The sequence below is a fragment of the Durio zibethinus genome, chromosome 1 (assembly GCF_047325235.1).
Source record: "Durio zibethinus cultivar Kanyao isolate XHJ-2024 chromosome 1, ASM4732523v1, whole genome shotgun sequence".
Classification (NCBI taxonomy): domain Eukaryota; kingdom Viridiplantae; phylum Streptophyta; class Magnoliopsida; order Malvales; family Malvaceae; genus Durio; species Durio zibethinus.
This window is the reverse complement of record NC_143162.1, coordinates 5,397,685-5,414,813: the sequence shown is the minus strand read 5'-3', so window position 1 is coordinate 5,414,813 and position 17,129 is coordinate 5,397,685. Positions and strand designations below refer to the sequence as shown.

Below are 17,129 nucleotides of genomic sequence, written 5' to 3'. Positions count from 1 at the left end.
TCATATTTTGTCAAAGAGAATTTTATTTAAAAGCTTTTGTTACCAAAATCAAAACTTGTGTTATGTGATAAATCTCTACCTTGAAATTTAGTTGAAGCTCGAACTTCTGTTGAAGGAATTATGTTAAATCAAACTCAAAATGAATGTTAAAAAGAAAAAAAAATTTACATAGAACTAGCACAAAATTTTTATTAATTTTTTATTGATTTACAATAGATGTTGGCTTCTAATATATAGAGTCATTACAAACTCCTAAATTAATGATAATTCTCAATAATTATTGAATAGAGTCAATTAAAATAATTTTAATCTTAAATTCTAATCCTATCCTAGAGTACATAGATCATATATGGTCTTTTTGGTGTAGGAGCATTCAATTCTCTCTAAGTAAAGAGTATTATTTTTAATTCATGAAATTAAATTTATATATTTAATTATATTCTTAAAAATTAAATTAATAATTTAAATTATATAAACTTTGAGGAAAGATAATTTTGATAAATAAATAAATTATCTTATACTAATATTTGTATATATCAAAAATAAAATAATATTATTTAATCAATCTCATTCTTACTATAATTTTATTTTATCTTATTACAATTTTTAATGATTATTTCCATTGACTAAATTGGATTGCAATAGCAACTATAGATTTAATAGCATCTGGACATTCTTCCGCCTGATATAATTTTTCCTTCCTATTCGGTGCATGGATAGGTCCAATCCAGGGCTTTAAGACGAGATATATTTATATATACAGATTATTTAAGACAGACTTTATTATTGAAGAAGGCAATCGATTTTGTGCACACAGGGCAATTATTGGCGAAGTTAAAGCATTAATTTTTGGAGTAGCTCTTTCACTGGCTGTCATGAATTTATATTACCTTAATGTCAAAGTCCCATCCTGGAAATATTAAACATGCAATTCTTCCTCATGATGATTGCAGGATGACAACAACAAAAAAAAAAAAAGAAAAAGAAAAATTGAGAGCAAGACAGTAATTTAAGTGAAAAAATTTTTACTTTCCTTCATAGGAAGAGAAATATATACAGAATAACGAGAAACCTGAACTACAAAATTTACATTGCATTGCTGATTCAAGGACTGCTTAGTTTTCTCAATCCTTCATGGATGATGCAGTCATGTCCTTTTTCACCCTTGTTGGTTGCTTCTCCGCATTACTTAATGAATCATTGTTCTGGAAAAAGGCAACGAGAAACATTCCTTAGATGCTAATGGGTCTTGAGGAATTCAGGTTGATACTCAGCAGAATCCTGAAAGTGTGCATTGTCATCATATTCCTCAGCAGCATCTTCAACAATGGTTTCCAAACCTGGAGAATTGGAAGGCTTTTGAGGGTAGATGATAGGAGCTGGAGCTACTTCCATCCAGGAACATCTTTTCCTACTTTCCTTAGCCATTGAGACCTCAAACGAAAGGCAGAGTCTACTTTTTATTGATGATTATTAACAAGGGTTCACAATGAATTCCTCTCTTCCTCCTATTCCTGGGAAGAAGAGAGATGTCGAAACACCGGGGGAAGACTTTCAAAAAAGCTTTTTCCTTTTTTTTTTTTTTTGGGGGGGGGGGGGGGGTTTACAAGAGAGAACAAAGAATTCAATTGAGATTTGCCAGAACGTGGATGCCAAAAGAGCTTAAATAGAAAAGGATGAAGAGGACACAACTAAAAATATCCAAGCTAGAAAACAGAGTAGTTAAATCATAGGCCAAATTGACGGTAAACCGCAATCCATGTGTACATTGTTAAACACGGTTGCTGGAACGAGGAAAGTTCATTATAGGCATGCTTTGATTGATCCAAAGATAGGATTACGTGTGAAAATCTTGGAGGCATTCCAGGGTAAGTTCCAACTTTCGTAGGCAAAAATAGAAAACGACCCAGGGTCTAAAGGGAGGTTTTCGATATCAGCCATGAAGAGGAAAACTGACATTTAAAGTGCAACTTGAATCTCCTCAGAGCGTATAGCATTTGGTTTGGAAACTGACTGCTGTCAATGGGGTTGATAGACGAGCCTCTGCTGGAGAACTGTTAATGATAGTTTAGGTCCATGTTGAATACAGGGATTTCTAGTAAGAACCATTGAAGAATTATGCCGGTTGAAGGAAAAATTACTTCTTGCCAAGTCCTCGGATCTATTCCTGATTGTGGAAATGGATGCAGCTATTGAAAATTTTCAGCAGCACCATGTAAATGATCATCAAGCGTGTCATAGCCTCATTGGAGACTCCCTTGTTCCTAAGCGAAGGATCGGAATGTGCAATGTAGGCATAGCTAATGATTCAGAAACAAATAAGTACCCGCATTTCTTAAAACGCGTTAATTTCTCTGCTGGCTAGAATCGGACCAATTGGCCAAGTACTCAAGTTGCCGTCCATGGTTTGAAGATTTTAAAAGCCCTCTCTAGCTGGTCCGGCTAGCGTGAATGTATAATCCGGACTTGTCACACGTGAAAAAAAGAGTATAAAATTTACGTGAAATTATTTAGATGAAATTTATGAAATTTATTTTTTAAAATAATTTAATAAAAATTTTAATAAAATATTTAAATTAATAAAATTTAATAGAAAGATCAATAATATTAAAAAAAATTTTAAAAATATTATTTATAATTTAAATTTGATTGATACTTATTTAATGATAAAATTTTTTTTCAATATTTTTATTAAAAATGTATATTTAATAAATATATCAAAGTTTATTAAATTTGTTTTTAATTTTATATGCTTGATCTATATAATTAAATCTTTTAATTTATCAATTTAAATTTTTATTAACTTATTTCTAATAAAAAAATTCACAAATTATATTTATAAAATTTTATCTAAATTTTTACCCAAAAAGAGACGTATCATGAAAAACAACCAAAACCCACCAATCATGGACTGATTAATATAACCATTACTACAAAGAAAACCTAAAGCACAAATTCCAACAATTGCTAGTAAATTAACTTCCTATAGACCGTTTGATTTGATGTTGTCCATCTAAAATCGAAATCCCATCGCACATCAAATTTGTAGCCATGCTAAAACATCGTGAAATATGACAAGTTAATCAAAACTTGAAACTCGTTGCACTTCCAACACGACATTTGCATCATAGGAGTAAGGATTTAAACAGGAACCTTTAATCATTTGATTAGGGTGCCGAAACAGGTGGTTATATGGTAAGTCCATATCATCTCCTTACTCATTAGACTAGACAAATAGAAAGTTCCTTTCCTAATTTCTATAATTAAGAGGGGACAGAGGGCGGATTTTATCTTTTCTTTATTGTTCTTTTTAGCGGAGAGGAAAATGAGGATATAAGCTAACTGCCGCTTTCGGGAGAAGACCGACAATACGAGGCTGATCAAACAAGATACTATGAAGAGAAATGATCAACATCAAACATCATGCAAATAGCTAATTCATGATCTAGTTTCTTGATTGATAAAACAATAAAACAGGGAATAGAAAAAGAATCCATGATTCCATATGGCCATACGGGCACTATATGCTATCGAAGTGACTGGCTGCTCCTGATTGGTGTAAAAAAAACAAGGCAAAATACTTTATGCCCAAAGGTTATTCTCCAGTGCAAATAAAGAAGGTACAAGTTAAACCATTTTCACAAAAGCTTTTCCTCCCTAATCTATCTAAATTATGATGCATTACCAAGAACTTAGCATCCAATACTAATCAAGTGTCATATTCAACTCATAATTTCTATCAATATCAAGCAATAAAAGTGAAAATAGAATTCAAAAATAATGTGATATTAACCCAAGGGAACGACCCACAATGAGATTTCTATAAGTAGCATCATGCAAATCAAGAGTTTCAACTAACCAACAGCTTCGCATGAAATACCACTCTAAGGATAGGCCGCGTACCTCCTAGACCACATACTACTTAAGATCATAACAGAACCCTAAGGTTCCCTAGCAATGCGGGTTCCACAATAGAAATGAACTTCAAATCCACTGAGATATTCTATAGACCATAAACACATTCAATAAACAATAGAAAACTACATCAAGCACACATAGCACAATCAAAAAGCACAACTCAGAATGGAAAAAAAGACTACATGCTATTATTGATCTAAGCATCAACACAATACGACATCCAAACCATTGATCTAAGAAACAATATCCCAATACATCACAACATTCAAAAAGAATCGATAGGCAGTACTGCAACAAAATAAAATCAGTAAAAGCTTAGACTAACCATCAACAAACGGCAAAATGCTATTAAAACAGAAGATAAGAAGGATAAAATCAAAAGCATCATAATAAGAATCAATCACCACAAAACTCAATAAACCTACTACACATTCAAAAATTCATCAAACAGGGAAGCAATCTAAGTGCATCAGAAAATGCATTTATCAAAATTAAGATTCCATCCCAATATTCGTTCTACAATAAGCAAAATCACCTAGAGCAAAATTTAAACCATACATCTCCTGATTCAAGATATAAGCCCCACCATCCTCCACAAATTTCATAATCATTAAACCCCTTAAGATACTTGATCATCATCTTTTTAACAATTATCCAAAACTTATAAAAACATAATCTTAAAAAAAGAAAACATCAAAACAATTATTAAACCAAAAACCTCCCAAAAAAACCCTCACTTTTTTCTTTGTTTACTCCAAGGGAACATCAATTTCCCCTTCAGAAATCTCCTGCTGCAAATCTTTAGGGTCTTTTCCATCAACCGTGCACCCAACAGAAACACAAGTTCCCAAAATCTCCTTCACCGTTCCTCTCAAATCCTTAGCCATAGATCTAGGTCTCATCACTTTCGCAATCTCAATCACATCATCAAGGCTAATACTCCCATTATGCTTAATATTCTTCGTCTTCTTACGATCTCTCTCGGGCTCTTTCAATGCCTTGATGACCAACGCGGCGGCGGAAGGGACCACCGTGACTTTAGCTTGACGGTTCTGGACAGTGAGTTTGACAGTGACACGTAAACCCTTCCAGTCCTTGGCGGTTTCTTTGGCGATGTCTTCACCGATTTTTTTGGGGGAGAGACCCAAAGGACCGATTTTGGGTGCGAGAGAACTGGCAGCTCCGACTTCACCTCCAGTAACTCGAACGAAGACGTCGACAACTTGGGTCGGGTCGAACTTTGGAGGCATGGTTGACGGCGGTGGTGGAATATAGGATTAGGATTTTGAAGGACGAGAGAGTGAAACCAGAATTTTTTGTGGCGGCGAAGCGGAAATGAGGAGAGTGTTGAGGAGTTTAAATGGGGTGGGAAATTAGGGTTTTGGGGAAATCTCCGGGCCTCTTGATGGCCCATTGAGCTACCTAAGTGGGTTTCAGAAACAGACTAATTTTGCAACAAGACCTTTTCCATATCCTAAAAGTCTTTTTTTTTTGTTGCTAAATTAGTGAACTAAAAGTAACCATATTATGCTAAAATATTGATTGAAAATCGATATTATTTGAATGCACTAAGGTTCAAATAATTTTTATATCGTATGTTTCATTGCTATATTGAAAGATAGAAATGAATCAGATGGTCAATTATTTTTAAAAACGAGATTTTAGTTATTTTATGAGATTAAAAATAAAAATAACGACAATACGAGTATATAATAGTTCAAATTTAATTTTATGCATTAATAGTAAAAATTTTAAACTCCACATATAAAATTATAAAGTTAAAAATATATCCATTTATTAATGAATTAGTACTTAATATTAATAAATATATCAAACTATGACATATATCAACCCTTTGACTTTGTTAGTGAAAATTTAGAAAATCCACCGTAATGTCTGAGATAATTTTTATATTTTATTCGAACTATTTGGACCATTTGAGACTCTTTATGATTGATATAAGATTTTTTGAGGCTAATATATAGAAGAACAAGCACCTTCTTAAAGCTAGTAAACTAATGATTTTGAATCAACTTTTGCAACACTTGCTGGCCCAAAAGAAAAACATTTATGGTGATAGATTTTAGAGTTTTTTTTTTTTTTACATTAAAATTCTATTAGGCCTAAGGGTGCCACTTAACTTACAATTGGACAAAGAACAGGGTTTTAAATCCAAAGGGGTTCTTCCAAAAAAAACTGAAAAGGGGTTTATCAATATCCATATTGAACCTAAATGTGGGCCATTGGTCGAGCCTTAATCTTATCCCGTTATACAACACATCTGCATATTTAATGCAATGAATAAAAAAAAAAAATGGAACCGACCGTTTGGATCGACGGAATCGAGAATCAATAGTATTTTTGGTCCATTAACATGTATTAAACCGAGTTATAATCGGATGAACCGATAATTCAATCTGTCTTACATTTATTTTATTATTAAAATTTTTTTTGTAAGGAATAGTATATGAAACTTTAACCTCTTAATTTTATAATAAATACCATACCATTAAGCCAAATGCATTTTTTAATTATTTACTATACTTAACACTCACTAAAATAATGTATTTAAAATTAAATTCTCTTTTACAGTAGACCGGCCGTTAAATTGGTTGAACTCAGAATGAAACCCTCACCAATTTAACCTTCGATCCGGTTTTTTATTCATTGATTTGATGAAGTTGAAGACTGATTTTAATGACATCGGTCAAAGCTACTAAATATACAATTGAAGATATTTTTTGTTCCTTAAAAGTCATTTAATTGGTTAAAATTTTATTTTGAAAATCTTAGGTTCAAATATGAAATTGATAAACGAAAATTACGTCTTATTTATATAATTCAAAATCACATTTACAAAATTAATATCAAATCGATGTATTTTTTCAAAATGCTAATATTCAAAGCAAAGATAATCTTGATGGAAATAAAATATAATCTAAGAACAACATTATTAGGCTATTGCATTTATTTATCCAATTAATAATTAAATGTTATTTAAAAGAATATTTTTAAAAGATTTTAGCTCATCTTTCAGCATGCCATGCATTTGCATGCTAGATTTTAACTTCACTTTTTTCCATTAGGTTTTCTTTGTATTATTATTAATATTTTAGAAATAAAATTTTAAATATATCAAATTGATATAAAAAATTATTTTCTTTTCCATAACTTAAAAAAATGGAGTAGGCTCAAATTTTACCTTATGGAGGATATCCCGATCGCATTATTGTAAATAATAAATTTTGATTTAGAAAATTCAAGAAAGTTAAAGCTTTACCTTGAATCGAGAAACTTGAAGAGGCTAGCTAGGCCATATCTTAAAGCTCATAAAATATTAGCAAGATTCAATTATTACTTACTGTTAATTATTTTTTTTATGAATTTATCTAGAGTTTAGGTTTTGATTAGAAGTCTTTGATTCAAAAAGTCGTAACCTGTTTGAATTTAATTGCATGGTTTTGTATATATTAAGAGTTAAAATAATTAACCAAGTTACAAGTTTCTTCCTTCTGGTAATACTTATTATTCACATGTAAAACGTTTATTTTGATACGTGCATCGGTGCATGAATTATTCCAGAAATAAATATTTAATTTAAGTTCATTCCATGTAGTGGATTTTACGTTCAAAGAATAAAATTTTGAATCTGTGAAATTTTTATTATTCTTAAAATTCTTTTATTGAGTTTGGTGGCAGTTGATACCAACTCATTGTAAAATTATTTAAAATTTTAAAATAAAATAATAATAAAATATATAAATAAAAATAGTTATCTATTTTTAAAATATTTTGTTTAATGGGTATTAAAAAACAATCCACTCAACTCATGGATTAATCATTGGCCAAAAAAAAAAACTCATGGGTTCATCAAGTAACTTTTTTTTAATTATATTAATGGTTTAAAAATATTTTAATTTCTTCATCTATGCGGTGGATGCTTCAAATTTTAGTAGAATTTTAGACCTTTTTTAAAGTAAATATTTGACAAGACATTAATTCATATTTAAAACGTTGCCTAGGATGAAATGTAAAAGGAAGTTGCTGTGATGGTGACTCTTACTGTCCTTGCTTGTCAAAGTTCGAAAGAATCAATCGTTCAATGAATTTGGGCTAAAAATTTGACTTTTTAAAATAAAAAAGGAATTTTGTAAAACCACATTCAAACAAAGTCTTCAAATATTTTAATCTATCCAAAAAAAATTCTTAAAATATTTTAAAATTTGAGACAAAACTTCATTAATGAAACTATTTAGATTAATAAAATATTTTAAAATTTTCAAATCATTGTAATCATCTTTTATCATTCATTTATTAGTTCTCGCTGTCACGTGTGCTTTTTTAATAAAAATTAAATTTGATAATTTATATGTTTATATTATATTTATTTTATATTAAATAAATATCAAATATAAAATTTATTATATCATAATTTATAACAATATATTAAATATAAAATATATTTTTTATTTTTATAAAATTCATATAATTTTTACTAAAATTTAAAATTATATCACTTTAATATATTTTTATCATTTTCTTATTTTATTATGTTGTATGAAGTCTAAAATTAACAAATCTAACAAAATATATAAACCCCAACCCAAATTCGACGATAAGGACAAAATTGCCGTACGTTACGTGTCAAGATATGGACGTTCTGATCTTTTAATAAACGGGTATGGTAAGTGGAGCCCATGACCTCGGCCTTGTAGTCCACTGAAAGCCAATGACTTTTTGGAGTGGTAAAGGAGCGCCTTAATTGGTCCATTTGTCCTGTCCTGGATAAATTCTTCACCCGTCGGCTACAGCCACCATCAATGTTCAATGTATACCCCATCAAAAACATTTATCTTACGTGTCATTATCTGCGCAAAAAATTAAAAACTTCAATTTTCTCTGTTTACCCACGTGTCATCCATGGTAATTTAGGGATTTTAAATCATGAGAAATTATCACATGCCTTTGCTCACCCTCGATTAAATTGAGCACACTTTCTATAGCATTATGAAAATATACCTCATCTATTTTACATCTTATTAATGAATTCTAATTCTTCGTTTCAATAAAAAAAAATACTGATAATTCTTTTTATGTATATGCCCAAACAAAAGCACTGAATTAATTTGGCTGGTAAAAAATAATTTTTTATCAATTTAGATTTGATTTTAATAAAAAACACTTCAAAAATAAAAAATCATAAATGTGTCAAATTAATACGAAAAATAAGTTTTAAATTGTATGACAAGAAAATTAAGTATGAATAGAATTTAAGAAAAAAATATGATCATATTATAAAAGAGTCGAAAGTGCTAAGTAATTAAAATAAATAATTTTTTAATATCGATTCTTAAAATCTATTTGTTTGATTCCAAAACAATAAAATATTTGAATCAGATTTATTAAATTGAAAATACATGCATCTAGCATTAAATTATATATTCAGGTGTAATAATTATTAGAATTTTAATAAGATAAAACGTCCCGATTCATTATAATGTACGAATCTTCCATTAATAATTAATCACAACAACCTGTGCCCTGAAATCAAACATATCATTTGAGGAAATCAAATGGGGAAGCCCATGGGTAGCTTGTGAGGATGCAAGCATGGTAGAATTTCCCTCCTTGCATTGATTTGCTTGTGAAAGAGAGAGTGCTTATCCAATACAGCACTATAAAAATGCAGTATGATAAACAATTAGAGCAATAGAAAGACAAGACAGACATAAAAATTTCTTCTTTCAAACCCTTCTTACATTTGCTAATCTTTCTAATCTTTCTTTCAAAAAATGGCGGCATCAAGGAAGATCTTTTTTGGTTCAAAATCAAACTATATCTACCCATCCATGAAATTTGGTGATGGGAGTTTCACCAACAACCCTTCATCTGATCATCATTTCGAGTTAGATGAAGCAGATGTATGGAACAATTCTAATGATCAAGCAACAATCAACTTGGATACTAAAAAGCCATTGCCAAGTTCACGAGTTTCGTCGAAGAAATATTTCAGAAAGACGGAGGCGATTGGTGATAACCATAGGACGTCCCATATGGCGCTGGCTTCAGCTTCATTGCCAGTCAACATCCCGGACTGGTCCAAGATTCTTAAAGCCGAATACAGGGAACATGGCAAGAGTGATGAAGATGTTGACGACGCCGACGACGACGATGACGACGGAGATCGTGATGGAAGGGTTCCTCCACATGAATATTTGGCAATGAGAAGGGGGGCTTCGTTTTCTGTTCATGAAGGAATTGGAAGGACTTTGAAAGGAAGAGACTTGCGTCGTGTTAGGAATGCTGTCTGGAAAAAAACAGGATTTGAAGACTAACCCAAGGAACAGAACATAAAAAAAAAGTTTAATTCTGATAATATATTTTTTTAGAGTTAATTGGCAAATTTTTTAATTGCCATATCTTTATATATATATAAACTTTTTCCTCTGTGTTTTGAGATTTATCAGAGGATTTGTCTGGTTCTTCGCATAATGTAACTATTCAAGCTTTGGGATTGTTAGCAGATTTCAATTATAATTTTTTCGAGTATTTTTATTTTCTATGGAAATTGAATTTGAGGAAATTAAATTATGGATGATGATGGATTGGGTAGTTGACAGGATAATGGCGACAGCCAAGCTAATAACAACCCTTTTATTATCCTGTTAAATCTCACAAATGACAAATTCATCCTTTTGATTTTACCAAAATTGGAAATATTAAATTTTATGGTTTGATGTTAACAGAAACTAATATTATTTGATGTCAAATCATTCTTACATTTGTTTATTCTCATATACGTTTATTGTATGAAAAATATTTTCTCCGCTATTTACTTAAAAACTAATAGAAGTGATTATTATTTATTTAAAGGTAATAAATAATTTTTAATTAAATTTATTATTATATTTATTTTAATTAATTTTTGTATTTAATTTAAAATTATAAATTTCAATAATTAATTTAATTAAAATGTATTATTTATTTTTAGATAAAATAGTAATTATGTTATTTTGAAATTAATAAAAAACTATTTAATTTAAGATGGACCACAGCTATAATAAAAAAGGAAAGATATTGCCATAAATAAATTCTGCAATTTCTTCGTGATTAATTTTTCCTTTAATTGCAAATTTACGTTTCACCAAAAACAGAAAAAAAATTTCATGAGTGTCATTATGACTTATGAGAGTTTCAATATCATCATGATTGGTTTTCAATTTTCAGTTTTAACGAACTTTTTTGTTCGAAATTTTCATGCATTGGATTTTAATAATTGAAATTAAAATCTAATATTTTATAAAAAAATTCATAAAATTATTAATTTTCTTAATACAAACAAAGTTTATGATTTATTTCAAGATCAAGATAAACTGTAAGTTAATTTCATAAAAGATTTACATTTGATTTATAAATCATTTAAAAATATTTATTAATAATTGAATTTAAATTTAAATTTATAAATAAAATAATTTAAATTTTATCAATTCAATCAACTCTAATAACAAAAAAAGATAAAATTTCTTACATAGGTTTGAAGAACAAATTTTCTTACCTGTCCGTCGATTAAGAAATAATAGTCCTCCCTAAATCTACAATTCTATAGCAAAAAAGGGGACAATAAAAAAAGAAAAATAGATAGCTTATCTAGGTATTTAATTGGACTTAAATGATTTTAACTCAAAAACAAATTATTATTCTAGTCTAACTGATTGGCAAAAATTTTTGGGCGGTATTAAATCATCAAACAAGCAGCGGCTGCCTGATTTTGTAACCCTGGTTTTCCTCTTTTTCACCTTTAATTGTGTACGAAAGATAATTAATCTCAGGAACACCGTGGATAAGGTGAAATATGCTGAAAAATAAAGAAAACAATGACATCAACTGAAAGCAACTAATTTGCCAAAAGCCACCAATGAAACTGCGACAATTAAAAGTTTGATTATGATTAATTTAAAATTTAAATTAATTGATTCATATAAATAAAATTTTAAAATTAATATTTAATAATTTTAAATTTTAAATTTTAAATTTTAGCACTCGATGAAAGATTAACCACAGCTACTTGAATATTGAACTATAGTAGCATCGGGCCAAGGCCATGAATTATGCCCATGAAAACTGAGAAGTAGGTGCCTTTTCTATGGGCCTATATCAACTATGGAAGCTAAGGCTGCATTTGGTTTGGATTCAACTGCACCCACGGTGAGGTGCAGTTGGAAACCAAAAAGTCAGCGTTGTGATTCAAATGAAATCACGGTAAGCCACGGTTAGAAGAATCTATCGCATCACACCTCCAATTCGTCACTGAACCTTTTAGGTAAAGTGAAAAATTATTTCTTCTACCACAGCTATGCCTTTTAATATTATCCATGTTTTTTTTTTTTTTTTTTACCCTTGAAGATACGGTGCAAGGATAAAAAATTTTTTGCCATTTTATCTTTCATTTTTTTTCAAAAATTATAAATAATTTTGTCAATTCAGTATAATAAATATATTTTTACAATTGAGTAATTAATTAAAATAAATAATTACATAAAAATATTTTTTAAAAAATTTTAGTTAAATAATTTAAATTTTTATTACATATAAATTTTAAATTAATATCTTTAATGATCATTTTTTATCTTATTAAAATTTTATTCACCGTTATCATTACGTTTGTATCAAAACACATATTTTTATCGTTGATTTTAATCTTACCGTTACAATAATTAATCTCACCAGAGCTAAACTCATCGTCCATCTAAATGGACCCTAAGTAGGTTGAATGGTGACTAAGTTTAAATGGATATCGATGTATGTTATTCACTTAAAAAAACTTTATGTTCTATCTCTTTCTTTATACTTGAATCTTAAATTAGATGCGAAACAATTTACAAATGAGAAAGGTGTGAGAAATATGTACAAGAGAAAAAGTAGAAGAAGAAGCTAAGAGGGGAAGGGAGTCTTTGTCTTTCCTCCTTATCCTATCGTCTTTTATAATACATTCTTCCTCCGATTAATTAGGATAGGTAAATAATTAATGCCTATGACAATAATAAAATTAATTATCAATACCTAATTTTGACAAAAAGGCAACTTTCGACTTTTTTAAAAGATGACAATAATTTGTAATGAATATATATGCCTTATCCCATCTTGTTGATGTTGATTTTGTAAGCTGTCTTATCCTTTTTAGATATTAACAAGATTTATTAATTTATCATCATCTAGATTAAATGATTATGGAGAACTGGTCTTGATTTTATTCAAGATATTCCATCATTCTTGGTATTAAAATAATAAATGTTGAGGATGGTCTATGTCATTTATTTTTTATAATTGTTCCAAAAGATTTACTGCTTGTGGTTTAGTTGGTAGCAGTCTTTCTTCATAATAGGATCTTTGAATAAAGATTCTACAGCTGTCAGTTAAAGTAAAGACTTGAGGATATTGAAATTTTATTATTTCACAATGCAATATTTTTGCTTTATTCATCGTAGATATTCATGTTTGGAATTGGTATAGATTAGAAGATGAAAACTTCCTTAAAGCTTGATTAAGCTGTTCAGAATTCTCATTAATTTTTTAAAGAAGAGGTTTACCCATCAATTTTTAAATTTTTTATATTTGATAAAATTGGATAAAACTTTCTCTTTGATAAATCCCTAAGAGGCTGGTAATATTAAAATGAATATAGAAAAAATATTGATAATTTTTTTTATGAAACCAATAAATTTTGATTTAATAAAAGTAGGGAATTGTATTATCAAGTGAAAAAAAATTGTACAATTATTTGGCCTACTAATCCAATTTCGATACTTGTTATATCGAATGGTTTATGATCAAGTCTAAATTTTATTTTTGAAAAGGGTTCTCCTATTTCAGTATTTTCAAGATTTTGAATTATTTTACTAAGAATGAAAATTTGTAAATTTTTCTTATAATAGTTTTTCTATTTGAAAAAGAATAGTATTATTTATTCTTTGAAATATCTCTTTGGGTAAGAGAATTATAGCCTTTGCAAATATTAAAATTCTTTTTAATTTTAATATTTTAAAAGAAAAATTTTGTTTTTCAAAGAATTCATAAAGTTTCCATAAATTGTTTATCTTTTCAAGGGAGTATTGATTTTCATCAATAGTAAAAAAGTCTGATCTTGCTCTTTTGGCAAGTTACTTGTACACATTGTTTTGAATAGAATTTCTTGAAATCGAGCTTGTTGTTAAGCTTGATTAGCTAAAACTTTTGCTAATTTTGTCATGTTTGTTCTAAAATTAGTTTTGCTTTCAAATATATGGGTTTGCCATACATTATTAAGTAGATTATATAATTAAAGGGTAACCTAGATTATAAAAATCTTTTATTTCTAGAGTAGGTTGCCTTGGCTTAAGCAAATCATCAGTTCTCTAGAGGACTTCAAAATATGAGATAGATGTCCATTGGTTTAGATCCTATGAAAATTGAGAAATATTGTGAACTTGAACAAGTTCCATTACTGATTGTAATGAAGCTTGTGGAAAAGAAAAATATGTCTGAAGGGAATAAATCTATCCTAGATTAGGATAAAAGATTGGTGGTCTAAAAGGAGTAAGATACGATAATCCTAGAATAGGATTTTGAGAAAAAAATCTTTTGTTTAGATAGTTTCTTCTGAATGGTGATCCATTGTCCTTGTTGCTTAAGAGGTTTTTTGCCTCTATTCATCTAGTCTGCTCAAAAAATCAGCAAGAGCATTATTAGATCCTTTAATAAATTCAATAGAAAAATTATATTGTCATAAAAAAATTATACCAGCTAATCCTTCTGGGATTAGTTTCTAACCTCTTATTTTTTAAGAAGTTTTTAACTGCTTGATTATCAGTTCCAGTAATAAAATTTTCATGTGCTAAATAAATATGGAATCTTATTACTACATTTTTTATTGCTAATAACTCTTTTAAAAATAATATATTTTATTTCATTAGGTTTAAATTTTCCTGAATTGTAACGACAAATTAATTCTTAATTATGTACCTTTGATTTACGTACACATTTTCAATGTTAGTTTGAAACATCTATTTAAAGAGTGAGTAATTCCCTTTGTTTAGGAAGATATACTTTAGGTATAAATTTAATATATGATTTTATTTATTTAATAATATCATAATCATTTTTTGTCTAAGAAAAATGTATATCCTTTTTTAGTTTTTCTTGTAAAATTTCTTCTTTTTTAGAGTGATTTTTGATAAATTGTTTTCCATAATTGAGAAGACATAAAGAACTTTGAAGTTGTTTTTCATTTTCCAATTGTTCTGGAAATTCTTTAATCTTTACTATATTATGATCTTGTAAAGTAAAACCATCTAAAGATAAATTTAATCCTAAGAATTCTATATTAGTTTTTTTCAAGCTCTATCTTTTTAGGGCTTAATCTTATACCATGTTTTATAAATTCTTGAGCTATAATATTTAGGTGTTTCCTATGCTCATTTAATGTTTTAGAAAATATATGTATATTATCAATATATACTATATAAAAATCTTTATATTTCCATCTTTGAAAAATTTTTAAAGCATTACAAAGTCCAAAAGGCATAACTTTCCATTGATAATAGCCTTTTGGTGCACTAAATGCTGTCAATGGTTTTGACTCTTCGGTTAGCATTATTGGCCAACATCCTAATTTACAATCAAATTTACTAAAATATTTAGTATTTTTTACTAAGTTTATTAATGCATCTTTTTTAGGGATAAAGTATCCATCAAATATTAAGTTTTGATTAAAGCATTCGTAGTTGATTACTATTCTGGCTTTTCTTTTTCTTTTTTTTTTTCAGCATGAATTTTTATCATAAATGCTAGACTTGAATGTGGACTAATAGTGAGTTCTATAAGTCATATTTGTAAAAGTTCATTGATTTGTATATCAAATTCATCTATATCTTATTTAGTATAAATTATTGGTTTTATCTTAATTATTTTCTTTGAATCAAGAATTTTTAGACTACAAAAATAAGGATTTCTATACCATAATTTTAATGGTTCCACACAAAAATTTTCTTTTAATATTTTATATAACAAATGTGTTTCACTAATTTATTTAATTTTTATTTTCTTGGTTTCAAGCCAGAAATCAGAATCACATATATATTTATGATTTTTTACTAAAGGTATTTCTATAGATTCTTTATCTATAGTAAAAACAATATTATTGTTATTCAAACAAAAAGGTAAATAATTATATATAAAGTTATTTCCTAATAACATATCACCATGCATAAAAGGAAAGTATAAAATTTTTAGGATTATGAATTTTTAATTCATAAAATAAATAAAAATATTTTTTTGCTTTATATCATATTATAGTTTCTTTTTCATCGATTCTTATTACTGTTATTAGGGTGTTTCATTGGCTTCCTTTTTTTTAATGGTAAAGCATTACTTCTACAACTACATATAGTAGCTCTAGTTCTATCAAAACATTTAAAGAGTATTGTTTATACTTTTTAAATCTAAATTCTGTTTCAACATAATTATAATTCCTTTTTGGTTGATTTTTTAAAAATGTAATTACTTCATCATTACCAATTTTATATTGGTTGATTATGGCCAAACTTTGAATATCATCTCTTCTAGTATTTTTAGAAGAAATTGAATGTAAAATCGAGCTTACTGAATTGTAAATCGATTTTTCTTGATTTTGACTACTTGTATCTCCTAAAAAAATAGGAATATTTATATTTTTTGTACCTATTGCTTGCGGTTAAGAAAGAAAATATTGCCTATGTGAAACAAATGATTGTTCACTAGCAATACTCTCATTGTCTTCATTATCTCTATTTGAGAATGAAGGTATAGAAGAGGATAATGGTAGAACTAGATTGTTACTAGAACTACTTAATTTTTAAAATACAAGTTATTTTCTGATGCAAAAAATTTCATAGGTTTTATTTTTCTATTAGAAGGAAGAGGTTTTGTAATACCTTCTATTAACCATCCATTAAGTATTGACAGATCTCTAAAATTCATTAATCTTAGTTTGATTTCTAAATTAAAAGGTCTAGGTTCAAATATTTCTATAATATCAGAATCTATTTCTTTAATAAAAGTAATAGTATAATTAGTAAATTCATTGATAGCTGTCCAGTTTATAAACAGATCACGAGTTATATTTCTAATTTCTGACTGTTTTGTCATTATTCTTAATCTAAGTTAGTCTTTTATTAATGGGTCATTAATAGAAATAA

The 17,129-nt window shown here is 28.2% G+C and overlaps 2 pseudogenes across 1 annotated transcript; one reads left to right on the top strand and one right to left on the bottom strand.

The window, feature by feature from the left end:
* Window positions 1–4,383: 4,383 nt before the first annotated feature.
* On the bottom strand, window positions 4,384–5,270 carry LOC111311036 (large ribosomal subunit protein uL11x pseudogene; annotated as a pseudogene). The gene has a single exon (XR_016342055.1). The product of XR_016342055.1 is annotated as a large ribosomal subunit protein uL11x pseudogene (transcript).
* Window positions 5,271–9,619: 4,349 nt separating this feature from the next.
* Window positions 9,620–10,455, top strand: LOC111311035 (protein S40-4 pseudogene; annotated as a pseudogene).
* Window positions 10,456–17,129: the final 6,674 nt, after the last annotated feature.